This window comes from Rhea americana, unplaced genomic scaffold (genome assembly GCF_003343005.1).
Source record: "Rhea americana isolate MKP2758 unplaced genomic scaffold, rheAme1 scaffold_37, whole genome shotgun sequence".
Taxonomy (NCBI): domain Eukaryota; kingdom Metazoa; phylum Chordata; class Aves; order Rheiformes; family Rheidae; genus Rhea; species Rhea americana.
In genome coordinates, this window is record NW_028186501.1 from 2494919 (window position 1) to 2515784 (window position 20866).

At 42.1% G+C, this 20866-nt stretch overlaps 1 protein-coding gene and 1 long non-coding RNA gene across 4 annotated transcripts in view; both read left to right on the top strand.

Annotated features, from left to right (window-relative positions):
- The window catches only part of FNIP1 (folliculin interacting protein 1), a 66428-nt gene that overhangs the window by 343 nt on the left and 45219 nt on the right, over window positions 1-20866 (top strand). The gene's annotated exons all lie outside the window — the stretch shown is intronic.
- On the top strand, window positions 370-7799 carry LOC146591502 (uncharacterized). Its single transcript, XR_014896788.1, has 3 exons — window positions 370-1184; window positions 6519-6628; window positions 7539-7799. It is a non-coding gene; the product is annotated as an uncharacterized LOC146591502 (long non-coding RNA).

Here is a 20866-nt window from a genome sequence, read left to right on the forward strand (position 1 = left end):
GCCTCGCGGCGCGGCCTCCCCCGCGCCCGCCCGCCCGCCCCGGAGCCGGGCTCCCCGCGCCGCACCGGGCCGTGCCGGGCCGTGCCGTGCCGCCCCGCTCCCGGCCGGCGGCGAGAGGCCCCCGGGGGTCGCTGCCGCCGCTCCCCGGTGCGGCCGCGGTGCTCGGGGCGGGGGGGGTGAGGCGCCATTCCGCTCGGCGGGAGCAGCCGTAGAAGCGTGTGAGGAGGAGGAGGAGGAGGAGGAGGGCGGCGGCGGGGGCCGGGAGGGGCGCAGGGGTGCTGGTGCGATCCGCCGGGGCGTGAGCGCGGCGAGCCTCGGAGCCCCCCGAGGGCTGGGGTCGGCGGGGAGGCCGCGGGCTGCGCCCGAGGAGCCGGGCAGGGCGCTCCGCCGCGGCCGGGCAGCGGTCGTCGTCCAGGCGCCGGGCAGCGGCTTCTGTCGCCCCAGTCGTGGCGGGAGCAGCGAAAAGGTGACTGGAAAAACCATGCGGGGATCGCACCGAGGTGCCCCCCGACCCCACCCCGCGCTTCGGTGGTGAGGAACACGCAGCTCTGGAAAGGCTCCTAGCGAAATGTCTTCGTCTCCCCCCGACACACGCACCTTGAAACTTGTTGCCAGCTGGGGCTGCCCTGTGGAGGGATTTCTGACTGAGGGACCTAAATCTGCGGTCGTGCAAAACTAACTGCAGGAGTATAATTCTGGAAAACGTCTTAGGCGATTGGTAGTCCGGTAATTTCGACACCGCCGTTTTACGGAATACGGACGGATCCCTTGTGGCCTTACACAGTCGGAAAAGGCTTCCGAGCACCCCGCGAAGTGCGGTGCCGTAGCCGGCCGGTCACGGCCTCCCGCACGCCTCCCCGGCGCTTACCACGAGGGACCTTGTGCCCTTCTTGAACGATGCGTTTCAAGAGGCAAAACTTGTTTTAATTGCGGCTGGGTCGTCGTCATCTCTAAATGGGCTTAATGCTGGGGTCTGACCTCTCGGCTGGGAAAGGGCACTGGGGTTTTTGTGTGCAACTGCTCTGCGTTTCCCACTCTGCTGAGACACTTCGTGATGAACTTGGTGGAGACCGGTGGTTAATTTAGCAGCTGCAGTGCAGGCCCTGGGGCAGAAACGTGGGGATCGCACCTGCGCTGAGAGAAGTGAAAGCGAGTGCTCTCCAGTGGCTTCCCTTCCTCTTAAGGTAGATCACTCTGTGCCAGGCTGGAAGTGATCTTTCCAAATCATATGACACTCYGTCTGCTCTTACCTTCCTCTGTAGCGTTGTCCTCTTTCACTCGTATAAAATCCAAAGAGGATGCTCACAGTTCTTACTTGCAAGGCTCAAATATTATTTTAAGGACCATTGCAGATGCCCTTAAGATGATGCTTAACTTCATTTTCCAAATGGGGATAGGTCTTTAGTTAATCTCACTGTGTATGGTGTTACCAGCTGCTGGTGAAACTTCTGGATAATGTGCAAAATAAAGAGCCTTGTTTATTACAGCTGGGTTTTTAGAARTGGGAAACAAACATTCTGGATTTTTAGTTTCTTGTGTTTTAGGTGAAGCTGAGGGCAACAGTCTCATCAGTTTCAGTGTTACCAGATTATGTTTGTGTTATTGTTACCTGCCAATTGCCAGTACAGTATTTGGTAATGTCACTGTTTGTCAAGTTCTTGTACATATGAGCAGTTTACTTTGCAGAAGCAGTCTTAGGAAATCATAAAAGATATACTGCAYGTTAGTATTGTAGCTCTTAACTGAGGACAATTGGCAGACTATTATTTATATTCTAAAAAGCAGAACGTTTTCCAACTATTTTGAGCACTGCTATGTCTGCTTCCCTTYGCTTTGAAAACCTAGTACTCTTACTGAGGAAACTAGGTGGAACAACCATTAAAAATACATGAATTCACTTAATATGTTAGAGGATTAAGGTATTTAGAGACAAAAGCTCAACTAACCTGGAAATTACATCAGTATAACAGAACACTTAAGGATTTAAGGATGATTTTGTTTTTCTTTTCTTTTTTTTTTTGGACTAAGGGTACATTTTGCATTTCAGTCAGGCTTACTGTGGAAATTTACTAAGGGGTAAATTCTGCTTCTCTGCGCTTGCACTATTTCAATAAAACACTACTTTTCCTTTTTTTCCTGCTCAGAATCTTTTCCATGTTGTAGGGGTGTGAAATTTTGTGAGGCTTAATCAAGCCAAACTGTGGAAAATCTGTCAGAACTAGGTGTTAGCAAAGTTAAGAATTCTAGTGATGTGACCGATAAGTTAACCTGTAAAGTATTTGGTAATGTCCCAGTTTGTCAATTTTATATACATAAGCAGTTTATTTTTTCCAAAGCTGTCTTGGGAAATCACAGTAGGTGTACTGTATGTTARTATTTTAGTTCTTTTACTTAACTGAGGACAATTSGCAGACTTGGCCCTTAGAATGAAATCACTCTGTACATCTTAAAGAAGGAGTAAAATTTTTTTGCAGAAATTATGGAAACACTAGTAAGTTCTTCATTATCTTCATCATAGATATAAAATAATGCAGTTCATTATCTTCATCATGGAAAGATATAAAATAATGAGGTATATTTAAATGTCATTAAAATAAGWTAAAGTGTATAGAGGAATTAAGTTATTGTCTCAAATTCAAACTTGTTCTTATACTTTGCATAAAGCACAAACATAATACAAAATTTCATATAAAATGTTATTTGTTTCAAAATTCATGCAGTAATACTTTAGTTCTGAGCYGTATTCTTTTATCTTTGAGAAATGAGCTAGGATTTTCAGAAGAGCACTAGGATTTGTGTAGCCAGTGAACACTGGCTTGCAGTGAGATTTTTGATACCCGGTTCCCTTAGACTTCTTCAAAATTGTAACCGACATAATGAGAGGASAGAGAAAATGGGGAATGGCACGAAGAAACGTTGAACCAGGAGCTTCCGTTTACTATTTTTTCCTACTGTAGGAGCTGGGGGGTCGGAAATTTGAAAGGTCCTAGAAGAAAATCGAATTCATTTTAACACAATGCACAACTAATTTTGAGAGCTTACTGGGAGGCCACCTAGGTCAAAAAAGATAGCAGTATTCCAAGAAGGAATAGGTGCCAGTATGGATAGCAAGGACATCCACAATTTTGCTAGTAAAAATGTGTTTAAAAGAAACAGCTGCGAAAATTCTAGAGAAGAAGCAAACAAGTCCTTGTGTTCTAAGGTGTAGAGTAACCTCTGGCTACTGCAAATAATACCCATGTGAGTGCATTTTCCCTGAGGGTAACTTCTTCTATAAATAGGATCTCTTGGCCATATTGAAACATTTGACACTGGGCACTCTTGGTGACAGGATATAGGACTGGCTGAACTCAAGTTTGGGTTGTTATTAGGTTTATAAGCATTCTGTTATGTTGCTTTCTAGAATTYTAAAATCAAAGTGTTCATGTAGTAAAAATACACTTACAGCTGTTCATGTGAATTGTGTGTTGTACATGTGTTTAAAATGTATGTGAACTTTAAATAACCCTCAGATGAACCCTGTTACAGAATTTTCTAATCGATTTCCCCAGCAAAATGCAAGCAATCTTAGAAAAACTTCYTTTAACTAGTCAGAGTGAGCTGCACATTTCTGCTAAGTATCATGTACACATGACAGTTTTCCTTGCATATTTATATTATTTGCTGCCGAATTACCAATCACAGACTAGGTATTTCTTTTGTGGATTTCTAGTGGTACATTACAGTGCTTTGGCAAAGAGGGAGCTGATAAAACATGGATAACTTGATTAGCTTTTCTTTCTTCAAAGTATGCTCAATACAATGAGCCCAAAGCTTAGTAAATTAAACTGATTACTGAGATGTTGCTTCTTCATTTATTAAATATATGGACAGTATTTTCAATGGCAAACTGAACTGTGAGGAGCTGCAGCAGAGTGCTTGCCTGAGAATGAGTTCACTGAGATCCTAATGAYGGTTGCAGCACTGTTAGTTAACCTGTGGAGTGCGAGTGTGTGTATTTATCTGGGAGGAAGAGCGAGAGATTGCCCTGTAATACCGAATGATGGGACTGATACGTTCTGGGGTCCTATGTAGGAGGGAAAGTCCCTGCTCCTTGCCATCTTATGTATAAGTTTCGAGTACTGTTTTTCTTGTACGTCTGGACGTCCTTCCCAACGGGCTGGAGGGTAGTAGGAATATAATTCAGGAGTTCTTGTTACACTGAAGCTCTATAAAAGTTTCAGTGTCTTGTTTTATCTAGGGAGCTCTAAATAATCATCTCACCCTGAGGGGCATTCCACATGTGTTTGCAAACTGTGTTTTGCTCTAGTTAAAGCACCTGTTGTAGAGGTACAGCTGTGTGGTGGTTGTTGAAGCTTGAAAGAACTCCTTCCAGCTTCTGGTCTTACCAGCAGCATGGAGCATCTCTGTGCACGTGCTTCCTGTAGGGGTTTGCTTYCATCGTTTATGTATTTCTGAGGGAGAACGCAGTTTTCCAAATGGTAAGATGCAGGACTAAATAACTTTAAATGTTCTCTTCTTTGTACATAGAGAAGGCAATTTTCAGTTATTCTGGAAACATGTTTTCTTGGAGCCTTTCTGTAATACGTGCTGTCCGTTTACTGAGAACAGTTTGCCAGGTTCCCAAGGCATGAAGGGCCTAAGGCTGGCTGCAAAGTAGTATTTCCTGAAATCTCTCCAGGCAAGTATCCCCCATCAGCCCAGACTGTTTCTGTTCTCTGTGACAATGACTTTAAATAGCATCTTGAGAGTTGTTTCCTTTCATACAAATTTTGTCAGCTAGATTCATCAAAGAAATTGCAATAAAACTAGAGTTGGAAATGGTAGCATGATACCAAGATGCTTTACAAGCCCAGTTCCTCTGCAGACCTGTCATTCTTGCACAGTAAAAATGCTAGGTATAATTGTTTCTTGAATCAGGAGCTAATTTATTTTAGTTTGAAATAAGCTGCAGAGAGACTTCGAGATATCTAACGAGATGTTGCTGGGTACATTTTAAGGAGGGTGCTGAAGTAAGGTAGAGGAGGAACATAAAAGTCTTTACATTTATTCTCCAGTCAAAGTTTTACCCACAAATTTCTTGATAGGTTTTCACAGTATTTGTAAAGGTGCTGGCGTGGACGACAAAAATGACATGGTGTTGTTACAGAGACTGTGCTGTGGTTCCTCCTGTGCTTGGAGCAGGGTAACCAGCAGTGAATGCCACGTTGCTGTGCAATTTTTAAGGTATGGCTTCATTAGATGCTTAAGGAGTTTAGAGCTGGTGGTGTCTGGGTGTTGTAATATCATCAGCCTGAAGTTGGAGTGAGAATTTTTTTTTTAAAAAAGAACTATTGCCAAAATTCTTACTGAATTTACCTTTTACAGTAAACAAAATATCSCACTCCACCCAGGCAAATCCACCCAGGCAAGGCTTTTCTGTCTGTATCAACAGAAAGTAACTTTGTGCATAGCCTGCTGGAGCCCAGAGAATCAAATCTCCTATCAAGCCAGGTTACCCTTTGTGAACAATATAGCTAGCAAATTTATTAGCCTGGCAGCACCTCACATAGCTTTTCAAAGGTGTTCCTCAGCACAGCTGTTAATGAGTCAAGCCAGTCTGACCAAAAACTAGTATTAATGAAACACTGTGTTTTGATATTTGTTCACTTCTAACATTCTGCAAGTCTTTCACCAATGGTTGTAAAATTTGGACCTCAAAATCTGTCTTCAAAAAGAGCTTTAGCTAGACTTAATTTTATAATAGCTCCAGGTTTTCATCAGTTTCAGTTAACTACTGAATTTAAAAATTCCTGTAATTATTTTAAGACTCTGTATACAAATTCTTAAACATCAGAAATGTTCTTGCTTTTTTATTAAGCCCATGCCTGCCCTTTAATGTCCCTTAAGCTTTTATTTTAATCTATCTTTCCTGTAATGTCATTGGAAGAGTGTTTAGCTTTTTTGTTTTATTAATTAGCTTGGGTTTAATATGTTTTAATAGATGTTTCCCTTCAAATTATGCTCAGATTTTTTTTCTCTTGCTTGATGACTTTGGCTTGTATTTTGAAATACGTTGCTGTTTTTCTAACGTACTTCTTTTTGCCAAATTCTATTTTGCATTTCCTGTCATCTGAGCTTTTACATACCTTCCAGTGCTTTAAGTCAAGTTTCATCTTGGAAGCAGAAACATAGAGTCTAATAGGTTCCAGTAAGCAACTTGAGAGCATGGAGAAAGTTTTGACACTTTCTGCTAAAGGGGCCCTCCTCCAAGACTTCCTTTATACCTTTCTGTAGTCTCCAAGAGTTTGAATGCTTCTCCAAGTAGGAGTAAGTGTTTCTGCTAAAAGTGATAATTGAAAATTTTATGTCAGTCCCCAAACCTTGGGGCTTGGGGGGACCCCATAAAATAACAGATTGAGAGCTACAGTTACTAAAACTGAGAGATGGAGGAAATTTATTTCACTTCTATATTGTCACGAGCACTTGTTGGCAGTTTGTGTGTAATCAGTTTTGTATGTCCTTGCTTAATTTGTTAGGTCTGAATTTTGGCAGTGCTGCAAGCTGGATCCGCAGGATAACATTACGCTGCCTGAAAGAGCAGAGTGTGACTCAGAATATCAGAGGGAGATTTTCAGTTGTCCAGCAGGTGATTGTTATTTACTTGTATTATCGTGAGGTTCCAGAGAATTAATTTGGATCAGTACCCCTGTAGTGCATGCAGGCAGGCAAACGGAGAGCTAACGAGGACCCAGCACTTCACTTGCTTTGACAGTTGTTGGGATGCTTTTGCCTACCTGACTTCGTGCCTTGGAAAGTTCCTCTGCCCTCGTAGGAACACAGCCTGCCTCACACGTGGAGTGAGGAACATCGACCGTGGAGCAGAAAAACCCTTCGCTTGTTTTTTTTCTCTCTCTCTTTTTTAGAAGGAGGTAAAGTTTTAAAATGAGCTATGTATGCAGGATGAGGGTCACCCTTTGTGCCTTTCATAGTGGTGTCTCCCCTTTTGGTTGGGGTCCTGCACGGACTCCGAGCACGCGGCATGACGAGGTTGGGCTGCCTTTGGCAGAGCTTACGAGGCCTTTGCAGTCGGTGTGTTCGTCAGCTTCTTCCCGCTCTGCAAAGTCACTTCCTCACCCAGGGATGGCACGAGTTTTCTGCGGATGGCCTGCGGTCTCTGTTCCTCACTAAGCTGCCCTCGGAACAGTCACTTTCTTTGTTCCCCTTCCAGCATTTCAACTCCTTCCTCTAAATTAAAATTCTTTTTGAAGAGAGGCTGTAGTGAGTGAATCATGTGGTTCCTTTTTTACCACTGGGATCTCCGCTGATCAGGCCTTCGGCCTGCATGATCTGAAAGGGGCCCCACTGTAAAAGYGGGGCAATAAGAAAGTTCCTCACAGTTAACTCGCCTTTGAAAAGATAGAGTAGTGCCACGCTCAGGAAGTACTTCAATACTAGTTAAGATCTTGTCGGCTGATCAGGTGAAACATTTGATGTCTTTTTAAGATTTCTGATTGTACTGGCTAGAAAGATGAGATCCTTCTCCTTTTCCCCTGTAGAAAGCATGGATGTCTGCTATCCTCTCCCCCTTTGGCTTTTGCCTAAAGAGAGTAATGTAGACCTTCTTCTCATACTTATTCTGTGGAGACAAGCTGTGCTGGAGCATTATTTCTACCGTGGGAGAAAGGGTATGTTGACTTGTCGCTATTTCTGTGTGGCTGAAAGAGTATGCATATGTATACTAGAATAAAAATGCCTCTTTACATTTGCATTAGGGTGGATTTGGCAAGTACTTTAAAAAGGTGTTTCTGCAAACTTAGGGGTGCTCCTTTTTCTCTTCCTCTTCTGTCGGAGGTCTTTGGGGCATGAAATGGAGCTGCAGTGTGAGTGTGTTTATCCACTGGGAGCTCTTTCTTCTCCATTCTGGAAGCAATCCCATCGTTTGTTAGTTGGTGGCAGAAGGGATATTTACCTGATTCAGGTCATGAACCCAACCCTCGGAGTGATCTTTGGTGGACCCATGGGTTGTCCTTCGTGAGTTTTCAAAGAGATTTACCCTTTGTTGCTTGTATGCTTCAGAGTTAGCCTGCGCTCGGGGAGAKATTGGTTAAATTGAGGCTTCCTTTCTGGAATAAACTGGTCCAGTATGACATGGAGCCTGAATCTTCTGTTGTAATTTTGGCTTAATTCTAGAGGTGGCCACTTTATAAGCGTGTTTTACAAGTGGAAAATAACTCATATGGTGGTTTCATGCGCAGAGGCTGTGTTCCCTCCTGTTGCTACATCTGGAACAGTGTCTGCAAGATCACATGTTTGTGAGTAAGGTTAGGAAAAATGCAGAACTCAGTTGCACTACTAAAGCCACAAAGTAGTTGTGCCGAACTTCTAGTAGAGTCAGCTGAGAACAGAATTTGTCTCCCAGGAAATACATACATACATATACATATATATATATATATATGTGTGTGTGTGTGTGTGTATGAAACCACGTACTTGTGGTATAGATAGGGAACATTGTTCTATAAAGTATCTGCTGAAGGAGAAAAAAAAGTTATGCTCATAAAAACAGGAAACAATTTAGTCACTCATAAATGACTTGCAAATACATCAGTTACTCCACCTTGTAGAGAGTAGTAGCAGAATTCATATATGGGAAATATTCCTTTGAAAAACCTCATTTGCACAAAATACATTTGGGATTTTGCTATGCTTAAGGGATTCAACCCTAAAGATTCCATTTAAAAGGGGCATTCTCTTCTGCAGGATTAATCACCTATTTCTAAAAATACTTACCCAAATGTGCTTCATTCTGTGGAAGTGTGAATGGTTATTATGTAGTCTTTGGATCAAAGAGGACTTATCTATTTTTGCAACAATGCATTGTGCTGTTGCTTGGTGCTCAACTGAAGCTTTTAATTGAGGTAGTTCTATACATTTGTGTAAGAAATCCGACCTTTTTATTTTCTGCAGCTGATAGCTTCTGTAGATATTGTTATTCAGAATACAACATACTACAGAGAAACTTGTCCAAACATGTGAATTGTAGGACAAAATGATACTCAAACTGCAGAGAGAATTTTTAAAGTGCATACATACTGCATGCGTCCACAAATACAATTCTTTTTAATTCAAAATTTCTTTTTTGAAGCATAATTTTGTAGCCCTTGCCAAGTGATAAACTTCTAGACTTAAGTGGTTTGACTACATGTAAAAGCTCTTTATTTTAAGCAGTCTTGCTTGATGGTTTAGGGGCTATAATCTAGTTATCCTCATTCATAACTTTTGTACATTATCCGTCTTTGAAACTATGTCTGTGAAGAAAAACCTCATTTTATATGGGTGAGAGGACTTTATGGTGATGCCAGTGTTGCCAGTAAGCAAGACCTGCAGTAGATACCCTCTGTCCTTCTGTTCTTCAGTGGAAGCAGGTGAATGAACCAGCCGTACCCTCTGGTCAGCAGCGTTGTGGTGGCTTTCATGGGCAGCAGCTGGCTTGAAGCACAGAAGTCACATGCCACTGGTCCTGCTCCATTCCTCCACAATGTATCTGCAACATCTTCAGCACATTTCAGCGTGGTTTTGGCCTGAAACGAGTAGAATGTGTCATGGAAACAATCGTATTTCCTTTAGTACTGGTCCCGTTCAAGCYCTGCTCTTTCACGGTGTTTGAGACTCCTCCAGATCTGTGTGCGCTTTGTTAAGTGTCTTCAAATGCCTTTCCCCTGTTCCAGCCAAAGTGTCAACAAAACATACAGCTCTAATAGTATCACAAATGCACTGCCCTTTCAGTTTGTGAGATACATAACTGGAAAGAAATAGAAGCCAAACTGTCGTCTTCTGCCATCTGTTTTAGCTGATAAATGAAAAAACTTTGAGCTCAGTTCAGCACTGACTTAAGATCTTGGCATTGTGCCTGTTTAAGCCACAGCAACGTCTTCCTCCCAAATCCTGTTGTTTTCCGCTTAAGAGAGAAAGTGCATTGTCTGATGGAACATCACCTGGAAGAGTTCTGTAGTTAGATATGATATATACACACACACACACACACCTTGGTGCCTATGGCAGTGGTGGCTTACGCAGTGGTGCTCTGTCTCTCACTTCCCTCTTAGTAACTTCTGAACCTTTTGGCTGATTTCGGTCACATATCATAGAGAATGTGAGAGAAGAGAAGTCTTGAGTGAGCCAAGTTTCTGCAAGTTTAGTGGAAATCGCTGTGTATGCTGCTGGGTTTTCTCTCGGGCACCTGCTGGGCTGCCCATTTGTACCCAGCAGCTCTGTGGCAATGCTGGCTTAGCAAAACMCCCRTTTGCTGAACTGTCCTTTCCAGCTSGCACTGGAATATATCCCATCTACTACATACCTGTATTTCTCTTGCCTGATGCACAGTCCTTGCATAGCTTTATCCTGAGGGAAAAACAGGTCTCTGAAGTTTGTGGACTCGGTCTGTCATATTTGGGGAAGCCRTAAGAGAGGAAGGTAAATCAAAAGGAAGTGCACTGGGGCAGTTAGATAACAAATGCACATCAAATAGGAAAGACTTCCTCAKCATTTCTTTGCTATGATGCCCCACTGAAGCCTTACCTAGAAAATRTTGTTCTTGCTGTCTGGACAGTTCTGCTAAAGTGTTTCTCTATTTCTTTTCATGAAGCTTCATACCAGTAATTGGTAGAAAAAACAACAGCAGTTTAGGTGTTAATGAAAGCCAGATGACAAATATTATTACAGRTGATAAAATATGTGTGCAGGGAACCCAGGTTGCAAAACGGAGTGAGGGCTTTCTCCTTCTCGGCACTTYGGACTAGCTGTGACGTTCTCTTAACAGCTAAGAACCTGTTAAGGATTGTCTGCCAGAATTATCTTGTTATTACAGGAAAAATAACAGTATTATCCCCATARGACAGAGTTAAAGAAATGCCTAAAATGTTAAGAGAGTGAATTGGCTTATAATGCTAACTGTGCTTCTATTTAAGGGCAGTCTGAACTTCAGCATRTAACTGAAATAGTCAGACAGAAAAAGGTGGGGTTTTTTTTCATTACTTAAACGTATTTCAGTTGCTATGAGTTACTGGAAACTACTCTACTTTCTTAGTAAGAAAAGGAAATTGCTTTAGTGACAGCATGAATGGTTAAGAAGAAGCTGAGAAAGCTAACATGTTGATTTCTTAGCTAAGCATATCTTCTAGCCATATATGAAGCACTGATCATGAGCAAATGACCTCTTTTTTCCAAAACAAATGTAATTAGAAAGTAAGTGCAGAATTAAAACGAYAAAACATCAAAACAAGTTAAAATAAATACTTACGATGTTGTAACAGAATTTAAAATGCATTTTATATTTTTATAAAACTAAAAATGTTTCTTAAGCTTTCTTTTCCAGATAAGCAAAAACACCACTTTGGTATAAGACTGACTTTAATATACTTGCATCTATTTTAGGATTTTTTTTCCATGGTACCTTATTGCAGTTATTTTCAAATAACTTAATTATTCAGATTAGCCTAATGTAAAAATATCTATTTTAAAATGTGTTGTCAGATTATCCTTTCAAATTAAACAATTGTCAGTATTCCACAGGGCTTCTAAAAAGCTTGTATTTGTGTGTTGTGTAAGACTTTTCATACTGGGGTAAGATATCAAATTTAAGCATCAATGTGTAAAATGCCGTTCCCCCCTCAACAACAAGTATTAGGTGATTTTTCACCATTATTTTGTATATATTAATGTAAAGACTAGTCTCTTCTGTTACTAGTCAGCAGGACAAATAGGCTAAATTAAACTCAGGAGACAACGTTAATCCYGAATACCCGAATTGGAGAAAAAGCCATGAAAGGTAAAGTGAAATTCAAGATTGGCAGTTAATCTCATCTGGATGGATAGCCAAAACAGAGAAAAGGAAATACACAGGGAAYAGGGAGATTTTTTGACAGGAGATTGTTTCTATAGAAAACACAAAAATTGAGAAACAAATAGAAATGAAGGCAAACACCAGAAGGCCCAGTGCTGTAAAGTGCTGAGCATCTTCAGCTTTGGCGTAGCTCAGAGGGGTTTGAAGGCTTTCAGTGCCACAGCCTTGAGCTCTGCAAAAGCATATTTATGCCAGAAAGAAGGGATCCGAAAGTGCAAGAGACCCTACCCCCGAGCTGTATCCCAGTCCCCTACCCCTCCGTACTATTTTTCCAGAAATATACCCCATATCTTTCTTTTGCTGTTGCAGACATGATTAGCTATGTGCACTTATATGAATCTGTCATTAAGTGGAAGATCATGAAGGAAAAATATACGTACCTTGTTCAGCAGAGGACTTACCTGCTGTGTTTAAAGTARGGTCTTCTGTGTTTCACCGAACAGATACGTGTGTGTGAAGAGAAGCCTGAATAAAGTCTGATATAATGCTAGGCAGACTTGTTTTCTTCTTAGATCAGAACCACAGTCCTGACACTTTYGTGTTAGGATTTTTGAGGGTAACAGGTGCTTTATAAATATAAGGTAAGATATTAACATATTAACAAGAAAAGAGATGGAAAGACTTCTGAAAGCATAATATTAATTTTCTTTCRGTTTTTCTTGTCCTTTCCCTGTGTTCCTCAGTGCAGTGCTGGTTGCACTGGGAGCAGCTTGTGCAACTGCTGGTGAYGGAGAGGGGGGCCCTGGCCAGTGCATGGCCTGGCTCCACCTTCTGCATGTCGGCAGTGGAGCGGAGAAGAGCGGTGCTGTGGGCGCTTGTTTGGAAGGTACARCACGAACAATGACAGCTGCGCATGCAGCACAAAAAATAAGTCAGACTGGATGTGCTGAGTGTGAAGTGGGTGTGAGGAGTATCAAGTGGTAGCATTTTGGAGCCTGTCCTGTTTTCATAAACGTATGTGGGCAAGCGTAACTGGAAGCAGCGGAGGGGTGCTGCCATGATTTAACTCATTCGTTTACCCGTGTTGGCCAGGATTCTTTCTGCTTGAGATTCTCCGATCTGCTTGCACAGTTCTCCTTGGTCACATCATTGTTCGGGTTGTTTGGTCCTGTGCTTTGCAAAGTAATATTCACACACGCACACAGAGGCACAAAAGGGTTGAAGTCTAGGTCACTTTGCCATCCATCCTTCTGCCCTTTCTAAGGTGCATCCTGCCTCTGTGAGCTCCAGCTCCTGCCCCTCCTTTCCCATGCCCAGTGCTGTACCATTGCCCCCTCCWGCCTCTGGCAGTGGGGTGCCTCCTGTTTGGGGTCACTGCTGCATCTCATTCTAAATGGCACGCACTAGCATGGGAAAGGGAAGGGAAAAGAAGAGCCAAGTGGGTGATTACTGTGCCAACAGCTCCTTTCAAAACAAGGTTTGAAATGTCCTGGTGGCTCTGACAGCTCTTGCTCTCCAGCACGTGAGCCTTTCTTTCTTTCCTGTTGATGCAGCAGAATAAATCGCTTTGTGTGGTGCTGTTACTGATTCACAGCAGGATGCCCACAGCACTGCATTTCTTCAAGTTCCCACATCTTACAGATGCTCATGTGGACGGACTGACTAAGAAGCATTTCCTTGCCCCATCTTGTTTCTTCCGAGTGAGAGCAAAGCTCAATCAACCATTCCATARGGATAAGAAGACAATAATTGTTTTTTTATGCAAGGCAGACTGTGGTATGTGAACTCCCRAAGACGCAAGTGCTGATGCTGAGCTGGTGGGAGCTGGATTGGAAACAGCTTGTTCTCCTGCAACCCCAGGAGAGTCCCTCTAGGAGACAGTCAGGAGTTGCTGTAGCCACGTCTGTTGGCCAGCTACGTGGGCTGGAAGTGTACTGAACTGTGCTCTCATCAAATCCATTAGCTGGCAAAAAGGAAAGGGTTTTCTTGAACATATATTTTTAGTGTATCTTGATTAAGTACAACCTCTCCCAGTGGAACAATGTAGCTTTTATCAGGTTTTTCCATTGACTCTGCCCTGTGAAGGCAGCAGTGATCGGTGTGTATATTCCAGGAGGACCCTGCGATAAAGAAGGCGTGCGCTTGGAAGGAGTGTCGTTACTGATACCCAGGGACGGCATGCTGGCCCTAACCTGAAATGTCTTTATCACAGACCAAAGACTTTAACAGTAAGAAAAGCTATGTGGACATACAGCGTCTGCTTTCAAAAGATGCTCAAAATGTGCATATTCATGTCTAGTAGCATTTTCAGTAAGATTTGACTAGTTATTTTTGCAGTGGGGAATCCCTCTAGATAGGTAGTTGTATACTGAAAGGCTTTTAACATATCTTAGGAATTCTTCTCCAYAGGAATTTGTTACTGACTTTCAGAAGTTACTTTGGAGTCCCATTCTCCTGAAAAATCTGTGGAATGAACTTCTAACTCATGGAAGTACTTTTAACACGTGGCTAATTGCTAAACAATATCTACACAGAGTCTATTTTTTTTAAATCATACTGTGTATTCAGTTCAAGCCACCTTTAAAAGAGGTTGATTTTTCAGAGAGTGGATACTCTGCATTCTCTCATTGCCAGTCATTCCTCAGGTGTTTCAAATTTACTTAGCATTTTAAATTCTTGGTTTTACACGTTGTAATTTTTGCAATTCCATTTTTTTGTTGTTTGAAATCTTAAATCCTCTTTCAAAGTGTTTTTTGAAGTAATCTTCCTATTACTGCACTGTTGTGCATGGCATAATTTAGGAGTTCAAGGCTGAAACCACCAATCTAATGCTGCTGCGTTTTCCAGGCTGTGCAGCAGTGTATACTGCTCTCCATTTCTTCATGTTGGAGTTTGCAGTTGGCCGAGCTCAATGAAAGGATCATATGAGAGGGACAAAAGAAATGTTGAGTGCCTTTCAAAAGTAGATTGGAACAACATTGYGATTCCTTAAAACATGTTGCATAAAGCCCATTCTGGCCATGCTCCGCTCTTGCTCAGCATGTTTGACATTCAAGTCTATTTTTATRTAGCACTGATCTGAAGAGACTGGATCTGGGTTAGATTTGGATTAGGGTTTGGGATAGATAGTGCCAAAATTTCATTTTCTTTTAAGATTTTGCCCTAAAAGAGCTTCCTGAATGAAAAAGTTTAGCTCTTTTTGGTCTTGCAAACTAGGCCCCTTTCTATTTTGGATAAGCATTATCTAAAAAAGAATAAAAATGGAGGTGCAAAATGCCTCTCARGTACTTCAGTCTGCTAATTTGCAGGGCTCTTTTGGGGGTTTCTAATGGCTTATTTCCAGTAGAATAGATGATTCTATGTGGGTAAGTACTTAGGTAGTTCTTCTGTGTACCTCCTGAACCGTACRTAATCAACAAAAAGGAAGGTATGTCTAAGAAGCCCTGAGCTACACAGCTACTGGTGTGCTAGAGACCATAATTCTCCTCTTTTTTTAACCATTACAAGACACTGGCTAGTCCTATAGTGTATTTTCCATTCCTGCTGTTCATGGAAAGTCAAGGCTGCTAGCACACAGTGAGAACTAGAAAATCTAAAGGGACACCAGAAAATATGGGAAAATATGGCAGTGAACTCACTCTCCCAGAGCAGCAGAATAATTCGAGTTAAGCCAAGTTTGAAGATTGAATAACTCCTTCAAAATCAGTGGACCACAAGCTGGCTCCTAGCTAAAAGCATGCTTAAGTCCTCTTCTGCTTTGAGGAGCTAAAGTATTCAGGACCTTGCAACTTTAGTGCAATTCCTTTTTTTTAGGTGCCAGGCTATCTCAGTTTTCTAGCAGACTACATACATTTTGCRAACGTTAAGTTGTATGACAATGTGACTTGTTCATGCATCTGCTTTTTGTTTGTCCTCGTGTCCTTACAAGTTACATAAAAGTGAAGTCAAGCAATGCCTTTTAGTGTCTGCTCTATATAGATCCACCTGAAATAGTTTCAGGTCACCTTTGCATTCTTAATTTGGAAAACAATTGAGCAGCATGACTCTTGCCTTGGAGAATTGAGCGGTCTGGGCTCCTCACAGTCGTCTAAGGACTCTTGCAATATCTATGCAAATCAAGATCGCGTCCCTTCTGCAGATTAAGCAGGGGCATGTTCAACTTGTAGAGCCAGTAAGGGAAAGATGTTTAGGCTGTGAGTTTGAAACAAACTAGAAAAGTCTTCCCTCTTGGAAAGCAGTTGTAGGATGGATCTACTCCACTATTTGCTGCCTTAGAGGTTCATTAGTGTTATTCCATGTAGATCTGTGAAAGTATTTATAATTGCTCATTTATGGTTCAGAGCCTGGCAGTGGTCTTGGCAATTTTAACTTCCTGGTCAGTAGTTTGGATTGTTGACTATGAAGGTTAGGTAAAAGCATTGCAGCACAGAGCTGTCACTGAGGTCAGTGAGCACACGGTGTGCAGAAGGAGCTGGGCCAAGCATCACCTGGAGCTTCCTGGCGATGTTGGAGGATGCTCAGAGGATGACGAAAACTACTGTCCAGGGCTCACTTTCAGTGGTAGCAGACAGTCACTGTTTCACATGGAGAACATGTATCCTTAGTGCCCGTGACATGTCTCTGCAAACGACAGTCGTGTCAATAGGCTGGGCTGGGGTTTCATTCCTTGGGTATTAATTTGTTACACTTGCTTTTATTCAAGCAYCCCCTGGCTTTAGATTGCAGTTGTTCTTGTGTAACTGAGACTGATTTTGGTGAAATCTCAGGGRCAAATAAGACTAAGTCAGCACTCCAAAGCCACGTGCTTTACTATAAGTATGCAAGTCRTTTCATTGCCCCCAGTGAAACTGCTCATGTGCTTGGCGTTAAGCATGTGTTTTAAATAAGTTGCTGATCCAGAGTCTTTCTGTGTGTGTGTGTGTAAAATCTACACAAATGAGGATAAGACTAGAAACACACAAATGTTTAAAATGTTACAGAAAAAGCCTTATGGTTGCATTCTTCAGGAAAAAGGCTTTCAGCATTTAAYGTATTCAGCATTTAATATAATGTATTAATGTATTTGATGACACACTGAGCTTAAACATAGCCTTTGTTTGAAAGATGGTTGTCTTCTGTCAGTTTTAAGTGACTGTTGTTATAAATGGCCTGATAACGTAAGAAGTTCAAGTTCCGTGTGTAGTCTTGTACAACAAAAGGTTTTAGACTGAAAGTAGTGTTTTGGGATTGTCGGTTCTTCAAGCTTCAGTAGAACTGCATATATAAAAATAATTGTCCACCAGCATTTCCTGTTACAAATATGCACAGTTTGTAAAATGGGTTTACCATGTGCTGAAGATTTCTTTGATATTTTTAAAAGCCTGTTGCTATAGCAACTGGACCCCATAACAGAAAAGCTCTTTGGTAATAGGAAGGCTAAGAAATTCTGCTACACCCAGGAATAAAGCTATAGCAAAATAACTCAGTGGTCTTAAGGAAAATAACCGGGGGAGAGGGAGGAGCATCGAGCGGTTCGGAGCCAGGCTGCGAGGGAGCGCGGCGCAGCCCGCTCGGAGGGCTGCAGCGCTCAGCCTGGCTCTTACGGTGGAGAATACATGGCAAGTTCACGAGCGTCTTGCTCCAAGATGCTCCAGATTTCTCTCCTTCCCCCCCCCCCTCCCCTTACGGAAAGGTTGGAGTGATCTGATGGTTGGCTTGTGAGCAAAGAAGCCGGAGTTTTGCTTTTCAGAACTGGATGTCCTCTTTGCGCCCTGCTAATATAGAAACTGGCAGAACAGGCATTACTTTTTCTTTGACGTTAGGGCTTGCAGCCCTGTTTGCTTGTGTCTCATGACTGAGTGAATCAACACCTAATTAAGCAGTCACATGAGGGACAGAGTAAAATGCTGCTGATGCACTGATCCTTGTGAATCTTTGGAGAATAACTGCTTACATCTGTCTTCCTCCTTCTCCAAGGAACCCTGAAGAGCTTGCAGCTTTTATTTTCAAGAAAAAAAGTGAAGATCACAGAAACCTCTGATAGATCTGTACCATCTGTRCAGATAAATGAGACCCGTGATAACAGGAGGAGAAGGATTAGAAATACCTGGCGGAATTTCTGAGTGATCCAGATGGTTTGAGTTAGTGTCGATGATGGCTCTAAGCCTGGCACTGTCCTCCTCGCACAGCGGATGCTCCTGGTGACTTCACTGAAAATGCTGGACAAGGAAGTCCCCTAGGCTATTCTGAGTTACCTGGGTGGTTTCTTGGTGTCTTTAAAATTAGTTGCAATTGTTCTGGTGGCAGCGTTTTGTGAAGAGGTGGCGGCGCCGCTGCCGTTGAGCCCCAGCGCTAGCGGTGGCGGCAGCTGGAGTGTTTCTGCACCGTGGTGGTTGCAGGTGGTGGACACCGACCAGGGATCGTCCCCAGCAGGCACCACCGCCTTCAACAGCGCCCAGTGAAACACGCAGCTGGTGCCACGCTGCCTTGCCCAGCCTTCGCAGAGTTCCCTGTTTGTTATCCATCTAATGAAAAACGCGTGTTTAAATGCACTTACTCAGTCTCGGTGCAGAAAGTACATGGTATGTCAGGCATAGCTAGAATACATGAGCAATTTTTAATGCACTTTTTCTTTTTAAAACTTGTATTCTGAAGTACTGCCTTTAGAATTGCAGATTGCTTTTGTTTGAAAAGAAGAAAATTGCCATAGTCCTTATAATTGTGGGGAAGTGCATGAAAATCTGAACTGGAAGGACTCTTTGGGTTGAAGATAAATACAGGGAATCCAGTATTCATTTATTAAAAATTGAAAACATAAGGCTTCCTCAACCAAAGCACTCTTGTTAAATTAGGTGTGGTTAGAGATTTTTTAATTATTATTATTTTCGAGGTTGATAGCACTATTGGAGCTATGTTGATCCCCCTAAGATATCTCAGTTTCATGGCAGCAGAGTTTTTGTAGTTAACTTTGGCTCTAGTGTATCTTCCTGTCTCTTCATTAAATGTGTGAAGTTGTACATATGGGTGATTTCCAAAGGGTAAAGCATCAGTTCACCTTTATCTAAGCAATGAGCTTTGCAACTGCTGAAGCTCAGCTCCTGAGCTTGTTCTTGTTCTGTCCAGCAGCGTGAAACAGCCAAGGTTTTTTTCATATTAATAATTCACAGCAGTGGTAGTTCAGATGAGGTGTAGATGCTGGCTTTACTGGGGGAAGTACACTTTATTGCCTACTGGAAACCCTCATAAATCAAGCAAACAGGGATGCTGCGTGTCAGAGGCTGTCGCTGTCATTCCTGTTTTTAAGAGGGGATGGCAAGTAGCAGTTAGTTTTGTGCATAGATTTAAAGATTATAGAACAGTAGATGTAGATCTAAACATTGCCAGAATTACACAGCATAAATGGGAGGGAGGAGAGATCTCACCCCCTAGCAGCCCTCCTGTGCTGGACTAGATAATCTTGTGCAATTAAAAAAACAAACAACAAAAAAACCCCACCAACCCCCAAAAACCTTTATTTGCAACCTGTATCTGTGTATATGGAAAGTAGTGTGTACAGTGTGTATTGGAAACKTCTTCTCCTCAACTTTGCATTAAACACACGTAAAACTGAACTACTTATACATTATTTTTTATAGCTACAGGGAAAGATTATTCTGCTCTGAACGCCTGAGTGTGCACAATAAAATAACTGTTTGGCCGGGGGAAAATGCCCTGTTGTCTTGCAGTACCAGTTGGTATTATGGAGGTTTGTTYGGTGTCTTATTTATAGTAGATTGCAATTGGAAATGTGATACAAAACAAACACCAATGTTCTAGTAGCTTAACCATGCATCAGATTTTTACTTTGATAGTTATTTTTATTTTAGGCATCTTTTAACATGACTTAAAAATTGAGACAGCAAAGGGACAGTCAATCTCCTGAGGCCTGAACATCCACATTCTTAATATATTCCGCATAGCTTCCTTCAGGAATGCCCCAAGATAGATTATTTTTGCTAATACTACTTAATGCTGCCCATATAGGCCACTTATTCCAATTGTGAGACCTGCTGATGTGAGAATCACACATATGAAGAGTTTGTTATAAGATTTGCTTCTGTGTGGGGCTTTTTGTTTGTTTATTTTGGGTTTTTTGCATATAAAAGGCACTTTTCTTCAGTACTTAAGAATCTGGTTTCCATTAAAGAAGACAAATGGGGGCTTGGATTTTGAATAATCTGCAGACTGCTCGCAGTGGTCTTCCTCATCGTTCTGGCTCTTGCAGTCCTTTGGCTGTGCTTGTGTTTGCGCGTGTGTGTCCGTGGTACGTGCAGGTATGTGTGTGTGCTCCAGCKGTACAGGGGTGGTTTGTGCTCTTTACTGTCCACTCTTCTCTTTGAGCAGTGAGGAATTCAGTGGAATTTTTTGCAGGGATACAAAAATGCACAGAAAGCACATTTTTTGAAGTCTAGCTCAGTGGTAATTCCACTAAGGCGAATATTTTGTAAAGAAGTGCTATCCAAGTATTTCTAGTCAGGTTTCAAGTAAAATCCTAATTGGTTTTCTCTCTTTTTGTCTGGTGTGGCTTCCAGCTCCTGTCTTTGTGCATTATTAAGCCATAAACATTTCTTGGCTTAGTGACTAGTTTTTTGTTGTGTGCATTTACAACATGTGTGAAGGAATCYTCTTGTAAGAGATAAATAGAAAAAGCTTATTAAGGCAGTGGAGAATAAAAATGAATCTATTTCATTTATTTTTTACAAACCATTGCCTGCTCACTTTAAAATCAGATGATTTGTACCAAAAAATTGCATGTGYACCTTGGCTGCAGTTTTGAAAGTTTTCAGAAAGGCATTTGGATAAAATGAAGAAAATAAATTTTATTTTCTTTGGTGCTATTGTTTGCKTTGAGGATTCCTGTGGTTTGTGTGTGTTTAACAACACGCCACAACACCAGCCTAGTCCTGAGGTCCGTGCCGAACCCCCTGGGTTCGTCCTACAGAGCCTGACACCGTTACCCATACGGTCCCCAGCAGAAATCAGGTGGATGTGCAGGGGTTTGAAATGCCTGGACCTCTCTAGAAG